This window comes from Plodia interpunctella, chromosome 11 (assembly GCF_027563975.2).
Source record: "Plodia interpunctella isolate USDA-ARS_2022_Savannah chromosome 11, ilPloInte3.2, whole genome shotgun sequence".
NCBI classification, from domain to species: domain Eukaryota; kingdom Metazoa; phylum Arthropoda; class Insecta; order Lepidoptera; family Pyralidae; genus Plodia; species Plodia interpunctella.
In genome coordinates this window covers 7,295,216-7,312,811 of record NC_071304.1, presented here as the reverse complement: position 1 = coordinate 7,312,811, position 17,596 = coordinate 7,295,216, and the positions used below count along the sequence as shown (strand labels likewise).

The 17,596-nt window shown below is 32.3% G+C and overlaps 1 protein-coding gene across 3 annotated transcripts in view; it reads right to left on the bottom strand.

Moving 5' to 3' along the window:
* Nucleotides 1-17,596, bottom strand: part of LOC128673695 (uncharacterized protein) — an 85,849-nt gene that overhangs the window by 28,856 nt on the left and 39,397 nt on the right. Inside the window, exon 3 of one of the 3 annotated variants that reach the window (XM_053751721.1) lies at nucleotides 9,214-9,243. The exons of the other annotated variants lie outside the window; for them this stretch is intronic. The gene's annotated coding sequence lies outside the window, so the exon portion shown is untranslated. The remainder of the gene's footprint in view (nucleotides 1-9,213; nucleotides 9,244-17,596) is intronic. 3 annotated transcript variants of the gene reach the window in all.

Sequence of the window (17,596 nt, the reverse complement as noted above, 5' to 3'; positions counted from 1 at the left end):
CAATCTATGTAATAATACAAAATGATCACATACTTACAGACATTATTTATATTCTTCGCTCTAATTCATGGCGCTCATTGCACTTGTTCGTATAAATTGAATTCTTTCACCCACTCGTTAACCACTAACATAATAAAATTAATCGTATGAAAAGATCTTCATTATGACTGCAATTTCTACTTTTACATCAAAACCTCGGGAAAATCGTTATTATGTTGTTACTGAGTTGTAATTAAGTAATATTAGGCGGCTTGTATGTTTCGTTTCACATAATTGTTACAAGAATCCAGTCAAATTTAACGGCTGGTCGGTAAAATGCAAATTTTAGTAATTACTGTTGTACATATTATAGTGTTACTGTTATTGTTCTTAAAAGCCAATACTTGCTTCCATCGAAGGGAAATATTGTGAGCAAGCCTACAACTTTAAAATTGATGAAGATCAGTAACTGTACCAGAAAGATCGAAAATCTATTTATAATTGCCGAAAATTGTGCCGTGATTGTTTCATTACACACACACACATACACACAGCTCCAGAAAAGGAAAAGCCATTTAATCAAACAAGTGTAATTTAAGTTTTGGAAATCGTAACTTTAAAGAGAAATCGGAATTGTTTTGAAATTGTACAGTTATAATGTGATAGCTAGATGTGCATAGCAATCGCATGGAACAATTCGATTGGGTTCGAAACACAATAATTTTAGACCGGGTAATGAAAATCAATTGCATCCCAGACGACTTTCGAAATTGGCTGCGTTGCGCAATAATAAATTATAAGGTTCAAAACAATAACATTTAACTTGGATTATTCATTATAGGACCACACCGAACTAACTACTCGCTAGCTATTTTTTCTCTAAAATTCTCTTGTTTTATTTTTTCTGTTTTTACTTTTGATGACGTGTTCCACTATGTATTTTTAAGCTGAATATAGCATATATTGACCGCGAAGATTTTCAAAGTTCTTTTTTTCACAGCTCTAAAACCTTAGACCCTATTATACATTCTTGAAAGGGTCTAGTACAGACGAACGGACAGACAACGAAACAAGGGTTCCGTTTTAGGCATATTTTGACGTATGGAACCCACATATTCTTCACAAAAGATTTCCATTGTACTTAAAAATAAAAACTCTCTTGATCGTTATCAAGAACCTGTACTGCGTATTTTCTGAGATTTTCTAATTTATAGCGACGACCGCTTATCGTGTGAAAAATTTTATACAAAAAAGTGTAAAGTGTGTCAGATACCACGAAACTAGCGGAGATATTATGACATTAATTAACTTCTTGGTGTTATAGGAACTAAGAATAAATAATACAGACATGTTAAAAAGTCCAGATTGAAAATGTTGATAAGATTTTAAAAAATTGAGACTTGTATCCTCGAATATGCAAATTTTCTACTAAAGTGAATAAAAAATTTAAAAATAAATATGTGTATTTGTTTATGAAATTTTAATCTTCGATCTATTTTGTAATAACAACACTAATTAAATACTGTGGAATATGCTCTCTCCAATTAAGATTAGTGGAATTAATATACAATGTTTATGATTTTTTTTATATACGGAAACTATATGAGAGAAACGTCGCGTCGTCTGTTCATTTTCACATCGCGAATTCAAAGGAGTTGTGTTCGACGTGTTTGCCCGTCTGAATCTTCTAGATCTCAAACAGAGTTAGTTTTGAATGCTTGCGAAATTTTGAATGCCAAATACATAACCTAAAATAAATTAAAATATGACAACATTTTTGCGTTAAATCAAAATTATACTTTTCAGTAAAAATAATTCATTACAATGAACTTAGTAAAAAATGTTTTTGTATAGTTTATGGACTGTTGTTACATTATATTTGCTGAAAGCTTAGACAAAACATTTTGAACTTTAAAATTGTGTGAAGTAGTAACTGTTTTTGAATATTCAGTTGAAAATCTTAAAAGTCCTTGATGTTGAATCATATATATCACAGTAGGTGTTCCTCATACGTTATCTCATTCCAACTTCATAGTAATAAAAAGTTAGAAGACATATTTAATTATATATATATATATATAGAGGACGATGTAAATAATTTACCTAACCATGTTATTAAAAGTAACAAAATAACTTTATATACTGTAAGCGTGGAAAACTACACCTTTTTAACCGACTTCAAAAAAAGAAGGTCTACGCCAGGTTATACGTCGTGATCTTTTATTTTATTTATATATGCTATGATGAGATGTATCCTGCTATCTTCGATTAGACCTAGATGAAGCCGGTCACAGATGCCGGCTAAACCTAGCACTAGCCTCACTTGGGGGTTTAGCCACAATATAAACACATTGGAAAAGACCGTATCCTACGAACGTAATTCTTTCTTTTTTAGGAAATAGTGTTTGTGCTACCGAAGGATACACTTATGTGAGCGAAGCCCCAGGCAAAAGCTAGTCTGCAGTATTATTAAAAACTAGTTTTTGCCTCGAGTCAGTCCAATTACCCACACGGTATCCGGTTGTAGGCGTTAGGTATGAAATAAATCTATATTTGCTCTACATTTCATCTTTCAACCTCTTGTCAAGTTGAAACTTGATATATAATTATGACGTTAAAAAGTGCCTGTGAAGGTTTAATCGACCTCAGACCTACCGATCACAGGCGAGCGTGTTAACCACTGGACCACCATCTAGTGATGGTTCTGCTACACTAAAATATTTTTATTTTATATAAATACAAATATTTTTACATTCACTATGTGACCTATGTTTATATATACCTATGTTTAATAGTACAATGGCCAAAAATAAAAATGTTTCATTTAAAATTAATACGAGTTTCATATTGTCATCTGACCAAACGCGAGATTAGCGCCGTGTGGTCATATAGTATAGGCATAATTTCATAGAATTTCAAGAAGTGGGCCCTCAGACCACACGCACATATTGTGATTGACGTGATAGTAAACAATGGCAACTGGCCCACCTAAGATCAGCCGATCCGGCCCTGAGTGGCCCTACATACACTTCGAAACTTGTGGTATTCTGAACTTTTTCCTTTTTCACAGTGTGCCATACACTCGTAAGCAGTTGTATAAGGCATAAGGATTAGTACAAGTAAACCCAACATCTACAGGAAATATTGGACAAATGCCCTTACATATTATAAAAAGACGTCGCGTCTGTCTTGATGAACGCAATAAACTCAAAAACTACCGGACAGTTTGTTGTATATAATAATATATTTTTTGTATAGTTTTCACCAATAGATAGTGTCCTAAGGTTTAGGTATGTAATTGATTATGGTATTACCCGAGCGAAGCCGAGACGGGCAACTAGTTGAAGTTAAATGCTTCCTTTATAACAATTTGCCTGTGTAACAAATCGTAATTAAATTTATAACAGATGCGCAGCCTAATGCCGCAGCGTAAACTTCGAGATCTTTATTCATTATTCGAAATGCACATTTTTCAATTCAACTGTGCTTTCAACGCAAATGTCAATGACTAAATTTTACATTCCGTATAAAGTAGCGAGTTCACGCTTGCAAGGGTTACTATCTGGTTTTGCAGGGTGTTCAATGATTATTATTATATCAGCACACAAAACTAGAAGCGATACGGGATCACGGCTTACGCGTGGTAGGTAAAACATACCAAGATTTAAATCATCACCATTATCTCAACAACAAAAAGTCCGCTCTGCTAGGCTTAGTCCCAAAGACTTCGACAAAGGTCGATTGAAAGCAGCTAAAGTCCACTCTGCCGGAGTTAGTACCAAAGATTTCGACAAAGGTCGATTGAAAGCAGCATGTAACGTTTTCCTGCGAATTTAACGATATTGTTAGACCCCCTGGGAGTCGATTCTATTATCGATTACATAATCGGATCCCAATAAGAGCTACTAATAAAAAGCAGTTTTGGCTTAAAATTAGCAGAATAGACAACCTAGTTGGTACAACACCACCATTATAGAACCTTTCAAAGATTAGAGTCATGATACTGACAAACATCAAGTTGATCGCGGCGGGTTATCGGTGGAAATGAGATTTTAAAATAGTTGGTTGCCAGACAAGATGAATTTCCAGTTGCTATTTCCCGTGATTAACTTTTACAATATGCACATCAGAAGACGCAGCTGTTTGTCGCATGACCACTCTATATTTCCCCGTGGATTTCGTACGAAGCGACAAGGTTATAAAGCCTTAACAGCTGATAGGCGATAATAGCATTCCTAAAAAGGGTTGACGTCAGGCGTGCGGCTGGTGGTAAAATCATAGGCAAGTCTTCCAAATATAAAGGCATTTTTACGCTAACAACAACAGCAGAAGCAGCTGTTACATTCTACGTTTTTCTATCTCATATTAAAAATCTTAAGTAAACCCTGGGCTCTGAAGAAACGAAAAAATGAAAAAGAGAGAGAGATTAGAAAAGAAGAAACATTTTAATGTATACAAACTCATTTGGCACGAGCCATCTGAATTGTATCTGAGACTTTTCTATTACAAGCGTCTTTACCACTCAGCCACTACTTAAAAATAATGGATTTATTTATTCTTTTAACTCATCAATCAGGGTTGCGAGGCGCATAAACGATTACGTGAAACGCTGGTTATGGGTCTATAAAAAATAATTAACAAAAGACGATAATACTAGCCTACATTTCACGAGTGTACGCCCCTGTCAGCTAGACGCTCTATTGGAATCTGACAACAGGTTGCCACTCATATTACGATATAAATAGCGCGGTCAATGACCGGCCTTACGACGGCCTTCGGTACTGGCCCTGCTCTTAACCGCATCTGACCTATACCATGGAACTTAAAGTCACCGTCAACTCGAAAACTGGAAATATTTCCAAAAAAATTTGGAATTTTCTCAGGTTATCAAGCTTTGGCTATCTATTTGAATCTTAATGGTTAATTGAGATATAAGTACTTAATGATTTTAGCATTGATTTCAAAAATTTGTCCATAACTCGTAAGTATGTTTTTACTGTGACCAATGTAAATAATTAAATAAGAAAGTTTTCGAAAATGTTCATTATAGTTTTTCAATAAACCCAGTAAAGTTTTTAAGTCAGTAATTTACTGATATTAATTAATAGAGATTATTTTTTATTGCTTAGAATGATTAATAATGTGTACATTGAATGAGAAAGTAGTGGTTATAACTAATACTATAGTTGGAGTATATATATATATATATATATACTCAGTATTAGTGGGTAAGTTGGATTTCCAACAAAATAATCCTAAATTAAAAAGTGAGATTCAGAATGAGTTTGAAACCCAACCCATAGCAATCTAATCTTGCGGTTTAAACTGCAACGGAAAGAGACAACATGATTTCAAAGACTTTTGCTTACACGTAAGAAGTGCAATAAATAAACGTAAAGGGTTAAGTAAATTGAAAGCTAGATCCATCTTCTTTACAACATTTACCTAATTTAATTTTTAAAATAATATTACCATTAAAATAAAAAAGAAAATATGTATTTTTAGTACAGCTATATATAAAGTATACCACGAATTAAAATCTAGAAGATTTAAACTCTACAGTGATAAAAAAGAAAAGAAAGTGATATATATTTTTATATTCTAAGAAGATAAAAACCTAGACCATTTGTAACATGCCATACTAGGCTTTTTACTGCTTGTGCTAGCTATTATACTATTCATTTAGTGTAAATGGTTTCGCTAACACGGTTCATAAATCATTAACTGAGTGAAAAACTAGCTCCCATATTATTTATTTAACCATTTTGTAAATTACAGCTGCTACTTGCAAATGTAAGAGCAATACTGATTTCTTTTTAATTTAGTTTCTCGTGTTTCTTTTTTTTTTATTAAGAACATAAGCTTTCCGTGGACATTATAAATGTTTACACTGATTAACATGAGTTTATAAATCAACTGTTTCTTTTGTTTCTCTTAAAAAAAGTTAGGATTTTATGTTTTAAATAATAATATTTTCTTTTTTCAAATTAGGCATTACTTAGCTTTCTATGAGACTAGATAGTAATAATAATAGCGTATTAAATCTTAATACATATATTGAACAAAGAAAAAACAGTTTCATGATATGGCATCCAAAATAAATCTTTGATGTCCAGGAATCACGTAAAAAATATTATTATTTTTAGATTTTACAATCGGCCGCAAGCCTAATGTTAAGCCTCTTTGGGACTGCTATTAATTCATTTCAGCTTTAGTCACCTCGTACGACATCGTCGGGAGGTAATATTCTATCCTAATCTAGGATTTCTAGAACGGGGAGTACATACGTATGTATTATACATATGTATAATACATAAAGTACAAATGACAAGATATAAATCTTTGAGTTAGGAACATAGTCGGTGTAATGAAATGTTCTGCAATTTGTTAATATCGGACGGGCACAGTGCGAAGCATTGATATCAGATAGAGATAGTGTCAACATCGGAGCTCTTGTGTCTTGGCATAATGTAAGGTCAGTGCTCCATAGCTGCGCTTATCTTTCTTTATTTGAAAGCTATGCTGTAGTCGTCAATACGATTTTCATTTACACATCACTCATTTATCAACTAGTGAGGGATATAGATTTACAATTTTCTTATTATAAAGTTTACTTACATGGAGAATTTAAGCACTTTAACATTTACGTGTAAACGAAGTTGCCCTTGTACTATCGATAGGATCACGGGCAAATCAAATTACCTATGGTCCGATACATATGTAGAACAAACATATGTAGAAGTCAAAAGGAAAATAAACATCAATATAAACATCACTAAAGCGAACATACTAGTGGATTGTTCTATTACAAAATCTTTAGTCTTTCTACTTGTGTCCAAATTGGAATGAAAATTATGAAATAATAAAACATGTCTGGATAAAATTAATGAGTAGCTTTCCATTTCATTTTCCTACAAATGTAAAAATATTTTTGGTAGTTCGTTAGAGTATATACTTTAACGAAACTTTTATTAGTAACATTTTACTAAACTATATCCACTCAATACACGGCAAGGAAAACGAATACCATCCTTAGAATAACACAGGGAATGGATGCACTGAATTATATTTACGCGGGAAATTAATACTGACTGGTTTGATTACATTCTAGTCCCATTCAACTGAAATATGTATGCAAATGTATGACTTCACTGAATCAGGGTTTGTACGCTGCAGAACATTTCCATATTTTATTGGGCTTATAAAGATTGTACTTTGAAGTTTTAAATAATGAATATGATTGCTATTTTTCTCATTTTATCAGATTGAAGTAATATGCAAAGATGGTCGCAATTTAGAGCAGCTGATGGTAACCGGTAAGGACGAAGTGATTTCATTGCTCCGTTTTTACATAGATCAATCAAAGACACTTTCACATTAAAATATTGGTTTATATGATAATCAAGCGAAGGACAGTGAAAGTATCAAAAGCAATAAAATAGAATGATGGAAAGTGTTAGCAATCAGCATAAAACAGATGTAGATGATGAAAATCAGAGTATTTGTTGATCACTGCATTCTATATAAGTCAAGCTGAATCATGAGATTAATTCAAAGAGCTTTGAGGACTTTCTTAGAATAAGAAGGTTAGTCTCTATTTATTTGTGTTTTTTCACTACCAAATAAAAAATATATATTAATCGTCATAAGTTATCGATCGATTATTCCCTCTTTATTTTGGAGTGGACATTAATTTTACATTATAATTTTGATAACATTTATAAGTAGCTTAAAAGAGCAAATCGCCAAAGTAACTACAGCAGTTTAAATGGCCATTACTCTCAACATGTGTTTGAAAATAAAATCACGTTTGCAGTGTGCAAAACTTTCTAGCATATGTACAATTTGTGGAGTAATATTGTTTATTTATTTCGCATTTTATTTGACAGCTTAGGCATAAACCATAATTCTTCCATTATGTTGTATTCCAATATTACCATTAGCATAATACGGCTATAATAACAAAATTATTGTGTCCCAAGCTGTTATTAGGCAGTATGGGCTGTATTCTATTCAGAATACAAGTTCTAAGTGCTAGATAATAAAAGCTTATTTATGCGTCAACGAGCAAAATCCAGCTAGACACGCCAGTTTTTATGATAGTTATATATGTAGTTATTCAATGAAATTAGTAATGAGATATCATGTTTTCGCTAGTGTTGTCTGGTTTTTATCTTCCTGTCTTCATGTTTTTCTAGTTTCTTTCAGCTGTCAAGTCGTGGAGCCCCTGGTCCGCTATCCTACAATAGTCTTCACTGGTCTTCAACATGCTTGCTTAGTTGTCAAACCATTGGCAAAGAATTATTCGGTATTCGTCGATATTATTGTTGCAGATAACAATGCTTATAGACTTCAAGATATATGCCTGCCAAAGACCATACCACAATTTCGTGAAGTGGAAAGAATATTTAGAATAGTGAACCATGGGCTCAGGTACTTTGGAACTAGGGAAGTAACCGGAAAATCGCTCAGATGAAAGACATGTAAGCAATAATATCTGAATGAATTGAAATCCGCCTACTTTTTTAGTCGGTTAATTATATTATCTAGGTATTATATTATTATGTAAAAATACTTTTTCAATTACTTTGTCAGACCTATTACCATATTTAAATGATAAACTGTTGAGTGCACCAATAAATAGTGATGTTTGTCTAATAAGAGACTGCATGTGCAATTGGCTATACATTGGTGTATAGTTGGGGAACTATAGGCTACTGTCTAGTTCTCCAACTAACTCCACCTCAATCCAATGAAACGTTTTGACGCGAAATAAAGACAAACATTTCATATTTATGGGCTTTGTAGGTACAAATTGTACAACAAACAAGGGGCGAATACAATAATAATACGTGTATATTTATTTATGACATGCAAGTAGAATTATAACTTAAATGTCATGTCTAGAGAAGCAGTATAACAGGAGGCATGCTGGGTTCGAACTGAGGCACCACGCTGTGCTCGCCTTTTACTAATTGAGCTACTGACACTTTATGTACTTACAATTAATTTATTTTAAATCGCAAAAGAGTATTAATAGGTTATAGGGATTCTTTAATTTTATTTTCATTGTTTTTACTTCTCTGTTTGCTATTTAACAAAATTCCAAGTTTACCTAAGCTGGTAGCAATAAATAAGTAAGTCTGTATATTTATATTCACTGTCACCTTATCAACTAGCATTAAGAATATTGTCTCCCATTACACAGAAAAAAGAAAAATATGATATACTCACTTGATCCTTTCACCGACTTCCTGATATTTTCTATAACAATAAATAACAATTGTTTATTCACATGCATGGCATACACATAACAAATAGTTTAAAAGAATAAATAGTTATACATAACAATAGATATCACTACAAATCACGATACGGTCTTGGGCTGAAACTTTCCATATAAAATTTCAGCTGACGACAGTGTTTCCAGATTCAGTCATAATATTATATTCAAAAAAATATTAGTGCAATTGATTCCACTAATAATGTTTGCTAACCTATTATTGTTAATATCTCGGGATCTAAGCAACGTATCGTTTAATCGTTACCAGTTTTTAAATTAGTCCATATGTTATAGGTACAACTGTGACAACCTCATCCAATTCCATCCAATTCTTCCTTCAATTTTTGTGTGAGCGTTTCACGCATCAACAAACATACAGACAGACAGAAAGATAGAATATTCCAAAACAACGCTAGGAATAAGTAGTGGTAATTTGTAAGTAATTTGTAATTAAACATGTGGTATTGTTTTAAATTACATCTAAAAATTAGCAAAAGCTTATTTTTTTTCTTTCTAAATAGACTTCATAATTAGTTTAAATTTATAAAACCTTTAAAATTCTTAAATGTAATGTTTTTTAGTATCAAAATGTAGTTTAATTTGTTTGTTTACGGAATACGTTAAGTATCAAAATCACTTTGTGTTAATTTGCAATTTCTTATCTTCTTTAATGATGTGCTCTAGAAACCTACAATCATTATTTATATTTTTATGTTATGAAAGTTTTAAAAGTAGTTTACTTAGTGCTAATTAAATAACACTTGATGAAACTTTTGGTTATAATAATCCATAGATATTTATTTTGTTATTTTTTCTAATCCAATTTAAAGAACTTAAAAACTATGTACATACTAATATTACAAAAAGTAAGGAGTAACCTCCCTTTACCGATTTTCATAATTCTCTCATTAATGGGAACCTAAATTATTCCTGAAGAGACAAGATACATTTTATCTCGATATCCACGGGAACGAAGCCTCGGCGCGCAGCGAGGAAAATATAAGAAAAATGCAAGTTTATACATCAAAATTGCCAAACTTTTCTTTGAAAGCGGGATTTTGAAACTTTATGAGTAAAAAAAGCGGTTTTTTTCGTTAGACACGGGACAAATAGAAAAAAATGCAAATTATTATAGTATTTTTAATAAAATCACAATAGCTGTTTTTTATTGAAAACTTAAATTGCCAATTTAATAGATTTAACTTTTCGATCGATGTCACACGACATCGCCATTTTCTGTATTTTGCTTCTGACTGCAAATCCATCCAAAAAAGCGGGACACAGCTGTCACGCGCGGGACAGTAAATTCTAGAGTCAGAAATAGGGATGTCCCGCCTAAAACCGGACTTCTGGCAACGCTGTTATACATGTGTAACGAATATCATATAATCTTCAATAAGAACATAACAAGCAGATAAATCTCACAATGCCACTGATTGCAGTCCGGATCAGAGATGAAATGTCTTATTCAGGTCTGCAATTGAGTGCATCAGTAGTTCTAGCCGTCAGTAATTGCAAGGTGCACAGTGGTGCCTTTTGAGATTTTGCTAACATAAAAATTTTGCACTTTTCTTTCGAATTGCATTCTTGTTAATGAATGTTAATTAAATGTACCTATGTCTTTTGTAAAGGCAGAAGCAAATTATTTATTTTTATTAAAAAAACGTATAAAAGTGGTGTCATTCTTGCATCTAATAAACATTTAAATTTAAAAAAAACTTGATAACTCGAACACACCTTGCAATAATACAACAATTACGACATACAAATGATTAATTGCAGCACATCTCACAGTCCAGAGCCGTCAGTCAATTATATTCGGTCCATTAAAATGTTTTATTAGCTCATTCCGAGTAGAACAATAACCGGTTTTACGCACGATTCAGAAGGTCAATGACATTGCTACTTACTATTTTGAGTGCATAAGATGCACCGATTCATTATTTCATAATCATGACATGACAGCCGTTTAGCGGCCCGCTTCAAGGATGATACGGCCAATTTAAAGATGTGATGGATTATCTACATCTTGTTAACAAGAAAGCGATCACCGGCAAACTAGTTTATTTTTATCTTGTATTGATTACTGTTTGTATTTAGAACAGAGAAATGAAATATAGATGATAGGTACTTTATTTTCTATATATAACCACATTGCATGCTCTGCTCATTCAGTTAGTATATGTATAAAAACGTTCAAAACATTTTTAAATATTTCATATCTATTTTATTATTAGTTATATATTACCTTATTCTTATTCTATTATATATTTTAAAATAATCAAAACAATGAATCGTAATACTTGCAAAAAATTCTGAGGCAACGTAAAAACTATAGTACAACGTACATTATTATTTAGAAACGCTAAATGGTGCAAAACGACCTTAATGCATATCAAATTACATTCTTTAAAAACGCATTAGTTTAAAATTTCAAAATTGATATATGCGATTTCAATATTACCTAAAAAAAAGTTACTTCACGTGCCAGTGAAAGCGAAATTAAAGTTAAAGAAAAGAATAAAAACTACAATAGTAGTGTAATCGGTCTGTCTGGCGGTCTCTCACGATCCATCCACAATCGAGTTAAGTTTTTTAACGAGTTTTTATTTACAAGGAAGAAAGTGGTCAAAAGACGAGCTTAGCACTGACTATATATAATATAGGTATATGCCATGCCATTTGATAATGATAAATGTGGAATATAATTGTTTGATTTCGATTTATGTGCAAATTGTGTTTTGAATTATTAGGGATAAATTTCTTTATTTTTTTTTAAACTTTTTGCACAAATTCTTCGTAGTGCATATAAATGTATAATATAAGTTAACAACTAATTAATAATCATACTAATTTAACTGCTTGATTTTAAATATAGTTCCATATAAATAAATTTTAAATAATAATATTAGGTCAAGCCACACTTCAGGGTTTAGCCGTAACGTATAACACAATCGATAAAAAAACTATTACAAGAATTTCCTTTACAAAACTGACAAAATTCGAAATATCAAATAAAGCCCATTATAAAAGCAGTTACCTACCTAACAAAGACACCTATTAAATTTTTATAATAGGCACACTTTTACTGCTCTTTAATATTCCCTCTCACCCTTATACTGTACCCGTCAAAACATCAATTAAAAATTAATATTTCTTGTAGTTCCATCTTAAACGTAAACGCAAAGATTATTACTTATCTTTTTATTTGAGCCGCCTGAGCAATAAATTACAGGGTGGACTACGTAAAGTTAGTATACTTCTATTTATAGTAGAACGCGCGCTATCGAGTGAAAATATAGTACTTCCCTTTCCTGAAGAAAATAGTCATGCCATTCATGGCTAGGAATTTATCTTTATACTATTCTTAAATATGTGAAAGTTTCTTTATGTTCTTTCATGTCAAAACGGATCATTGGGTAACAAATATTTGGGTAGGCAGGACGAGCAGTGAAACACACGAGTAACCGCTAAATATTCGTTTATTTGCAGACTGATCTTAAAAGCAAGTGACAAATGAAAGTTCTTAGCGTATATCCACATTACAATATATATCACACCTCCCGCGCTAATTAACACTAGTTTAACAATAATAATTATTGCTTAGATATAGTTGTGAGACACCCTTAACCATTATTTTCTTACAATCTTAACATCTAAACATTACAAACTAATAGATACAACTCAAAACTTATGTTAAGCAGTTCTTAGCGTATACCCACATTACAATGTATATAACTTTGGGTTTCGGTGATTTTTGGCGTGGAGATAGTTGGAGAGTGATTTTGCATCAAGCGGAGCCGCATCAGCTATACTGCTGTTTTATATTTCTTACAACTACAAGAAAATAGTGGACCCTCAGACCACACTATGAGGACTGAGGGCCTTTCGTTAAACATCGTAACTCGCTTATGTGGCTTTCGCTAAATCTAATTCCTACTTTCACAATTCTGTTGGAATGTTCACTAAATCCCAAGCATAATTTCATAGAATTTCACGAAGTGGGCCCTCAGACCACACGCACATGATGAATTTGGTCTGACGCGATCCTATTGTTGGTATTTTCTTTTTATATCTCCAGGATCGAAGGGTTAAAAGCAATACCAAACAAAAAACTTATTTCTTTCTTAATTTATGTACACAATATAAAAGTGTAAATATAAAACTTACAAATAGGATATAAGTACAAATGTAACTTATTTCTTGTTAGAACTAAACTCTAAACTATTAGTTATCCTAAGATAGATTACTTACTTTGTATCAACAGCGAACAGGTTACATTGAATTGAATGTACCTGTAATGTCTTCGCTTATTATTTAAGGATTATTGTGGCCTATTGAAAGGTACTCTCTTGTTTCATTGTTTGTATTAATGCATTCAGCATTTAATGTTCAACAATAGACACGTATTAGATTATTAGAAATGCGGTTCAATTCAATATTCGTGAAGTTATAATCATTGGGTTTAAATTTACGATATATTTCACTACTGGTAAGTGTAATTCACAATATTTATTTTCTCTTGTTAAATCATTAGTAAATAAACGTTTGTATTTTTATTTTGTTTCTCCTTTTGGTATTCACGGCACATGGTCCGGTCCTTTCAGAGGCTTGAATGGGGATATATATATAATAATAATAATATTCTTTATTTCGAGCATCAAGACTCATACAAAATTGTTATTAGTAAACATATAAATAAATTTAAAAATCTAGGGTTAGTAGGTAACATGTTTACACCTGAATAATTATGCACACAATTTAAATTAATTCATTTGACTGTCACTACATGAAGTCCACAGCAGTGGTTGATGTAGACGCAGTCATATATATGCTGCCCATATACTCGTATATCCAACACGTAGAGGCTCTTTCGAGAATTTTGATGTCATATTGGTATCCCCCAAAAATCAACTCCCGCATATACAAATGCAATGATATGACCATGATATTACACAATGATTGATAGAAATGTTGACCTACATAGAATGAAATTTGGATGTTCTGAAAACGGGCTATTACAAAGGGTTAGGACACCTGCCATAATCATGATTACTGATTATTGAGCGGCAGGTATTACTCGCGTATTTTTATTTTTATTATTGTATAAGTTGTAAAAGTAAAAGCTTGATGAATTAAACGTAGTTAACACTTTCGTTTTATATTTTAATATAATTTATGTATAAGGAATATCACAAAGTACTTCTCCACAGTTTCCCTTCGGTTGTCCTAAATTGATGAGAAAGTCCAGGCTCAATACCGCTTTTCAGCCGTTGAGCGTCGGAGCCCAGGATCCTCTACCATTTAAGTATACCTCTTCGAAGATTTGTTAATTCAAGATTTTGTTTTTAATTTTGTTCTATCATACTTCATAGTATTAGTTCAAAACATTATATGTATAGTATAATTATTTGAATGTATAATATCTTTGGTTCCTAGCATTTCTCTTTCATTACCCGCTTGGTACCCAAGTTTTAAGACTTAAACACAGCGCGCAATTTCCTGTGAAAGCGGAAAATGGTATTAATTATTATTTTTTGCGGAATGCACCGCAAAAAATAATTAATACTTAACTACATAATATTCCGACCAGTTTGTTTTTAATTACGAACCACGTTCCTTTGAATTGATTGAACATTGTATTAAAATAAATCACTGAAACCAGGATTTTATATCAACAGTATAATCTCTCAAAAAGCCTTATATTTTCACAATTAAGATGTGGTACCATGAATTAATGCATTCACTTAAAGCTTTACCTGCTGCAAATATAATATAATATTATATATTGTAGGTAATTAGCAAATTTAAAACAAAATCAATTTTAATCCATACTATAAAGAGAAAAGATTTGTATGTTTGTTTGTAATGAATAAACCTAAAAACTACCAAAGCGATTTTTATTGGCACAGAGACAAACGAAACCTTCAGGAGTAACATTGGCTACTTTTTCTCCCGAGCTACGCCGGGACGGACCTTTTGTATATAATAGAGCTGACAAACTGAAAGTATTTACTGACATGATGTTTTCTTTTTGACCAAATTAATATTATTAAAGATTCTATCTGCAAAGATATGTACAGAACATTATATTTTTATTTACCATACAGACATTCCTTCTTTGTATGTTGAAAGTGAAAAAAAAAACATAGAATGCCCCAGCTGTTTCTTATCCCGCGCAGATTGCAACTTTGACGACCTCGGTGGCGCAGTGGTAAAGTTCTTGCCACTGGACCGAGAGGTCCCGGGTTCGATCCCCGGTCGGGTCATGATGGAAAATGATCTTTTTCTGATTGGCCCGGGTCTTGGATGTTTATCTATATATGTATTTGTTATAAAATATAGTACCGTTGAGTTAGTATCCCATAACACAAGTCTCGAACTTACTTTGGGGCTGGCTCAACCTGTGTGATTTGTCCTAATATATATTTATATTTATAAGAAAAAATGGGCTATAAACTGGAGATTATTCTCATAAGCGACAGCAACTTATGACTACATAATCTCAATTTTATATGCATCCCGCCATACAGCCACGGTCTTCGAGTATCAAAATTTTTGGCTCTGTCTTTCTCGTAAGATTTCGACGACCTCTGCAGCCATCATGACTGCTACACTCAGGGCCCCTGGTTCGAGCCCCGGTCAAATGGAAGATAATATTTTTCAGATTGACCCGGGTCTTGGATGTTTATCTATATATGTTATAGTACCGTTGTATCACAAGTCTTGAATTAACTTTGGGGCAATCTGTGGAGTTTGTCCATATATTCCAAACTCGTTAGTTTATACAGGTACAAACAGACAGCGAGAAGCGACTTTGTTTTATAATAAGTAGTGATAGTGATTATATTATATTATTAGGGGTTATACGCGATACTATGTCTGTATAAGATAGACATCTGAAAGCACACTTGTGAAGATTAGCAACCAACTTGGCGCCATGTTTATCGTCTGAACGTGATGGGTGTCTGCCATTAACACAGTTTGAGCGCACGGCTGCAAATGCGCCAAGTAGGGCTAAAAGAGCGCCTTATGTGGATTTCATGTGAGTAAGAAAAAAGTTTGTATTTTAAATTGCAAGGAGAAAGTAAAAACGGGAAAATTAAAGACTATTCAATGGAAAGGAAATAATATCCTGTGCCTCAACACTGAGCTAACTAAACGTTGTCTCTTTATCCAGTGATGCTTGTGAAATTTGTTTTTTTTTAATGATATTTTTGTGAAAAGACAATAATTCAGAATAAGTATTAATATTTGTAAAAAATATGCGTTTTTATTTTATAGTGATAGTAGAGTTTGGGAAGGTGAATGTTTAGTTAGGCAATTATATTATCTCCAGTTATATCGCCAGCTTTGAGATTATATCAATAGCCTAAAATGAAAATAAAACCAGATTTGATAGCGTTCATTTTACTTTTTTCACATTTTGTGTTATTTAATTCGCTACTTCTATAGTGTTATTCAACTAAACTTGCCCCGTTTCTCAGCGTGTGTTTTTTCTATGGGAATATTGACGTGTGTAATCATCTATTTTTCAATTGTAACTTTCTACTTACCAGTGGTATTTGAAGTGAAAATTAAATGAACTTTGTAATTAAAATTAAAACCATTTAGCGTTTGGGTCGGCTTGTTAGTTTTGACAGGCGCAGTTAAAAAAAGTAAGTTCATTCATCAAAATTAAGAGTTGTACGTCGTTCAATGTTGCTTTTGTTACCGTTATTTGGTAATGCATCTTAAAACAACCAGCAATTAATATCGTGTTCTTGTTTTAGGGTTCGTATATAACACGGAACCCATATACGAGTAGTTTCGACATGTCTGTCCATTTGTTTCTTAGCTTAGAAACTATTATGAAAGAACTAATTTTGTATTTTTATAATATTAACGGCCAATTTGACATATACATTTGTAACACTCAAACGGAAAAAATATGGTACGATAGAAACATAGTTGTAATACTATGTTTTACATAATACCTAATCCATCATCGAAATTGATGAGAAGGACTAAGTACATAGGTACATATTTATACACGTATCAAAATTTATAATCGAGTGGTTATTATAAATTAATTTCGCAGGAATAAATTCTACAGATTTAATAACATAGGTAATACTTTTATGATCATTCGTTCGTTGAGATACAAAGTGTCCAAAACCTACGGAACTCTATAAATTACGTGACGACTTGCCCTTGTTTGGCTATTTAAAAGTACTTAGTATTATAAAGGTACTTGCATAAGATATGTGTAATTTACCATGGTTACACGATTTGGTAATAAGAGAGTTGTTGATTTAATTTTTTTTATTCATATTATTAAAAAAACATATTTAA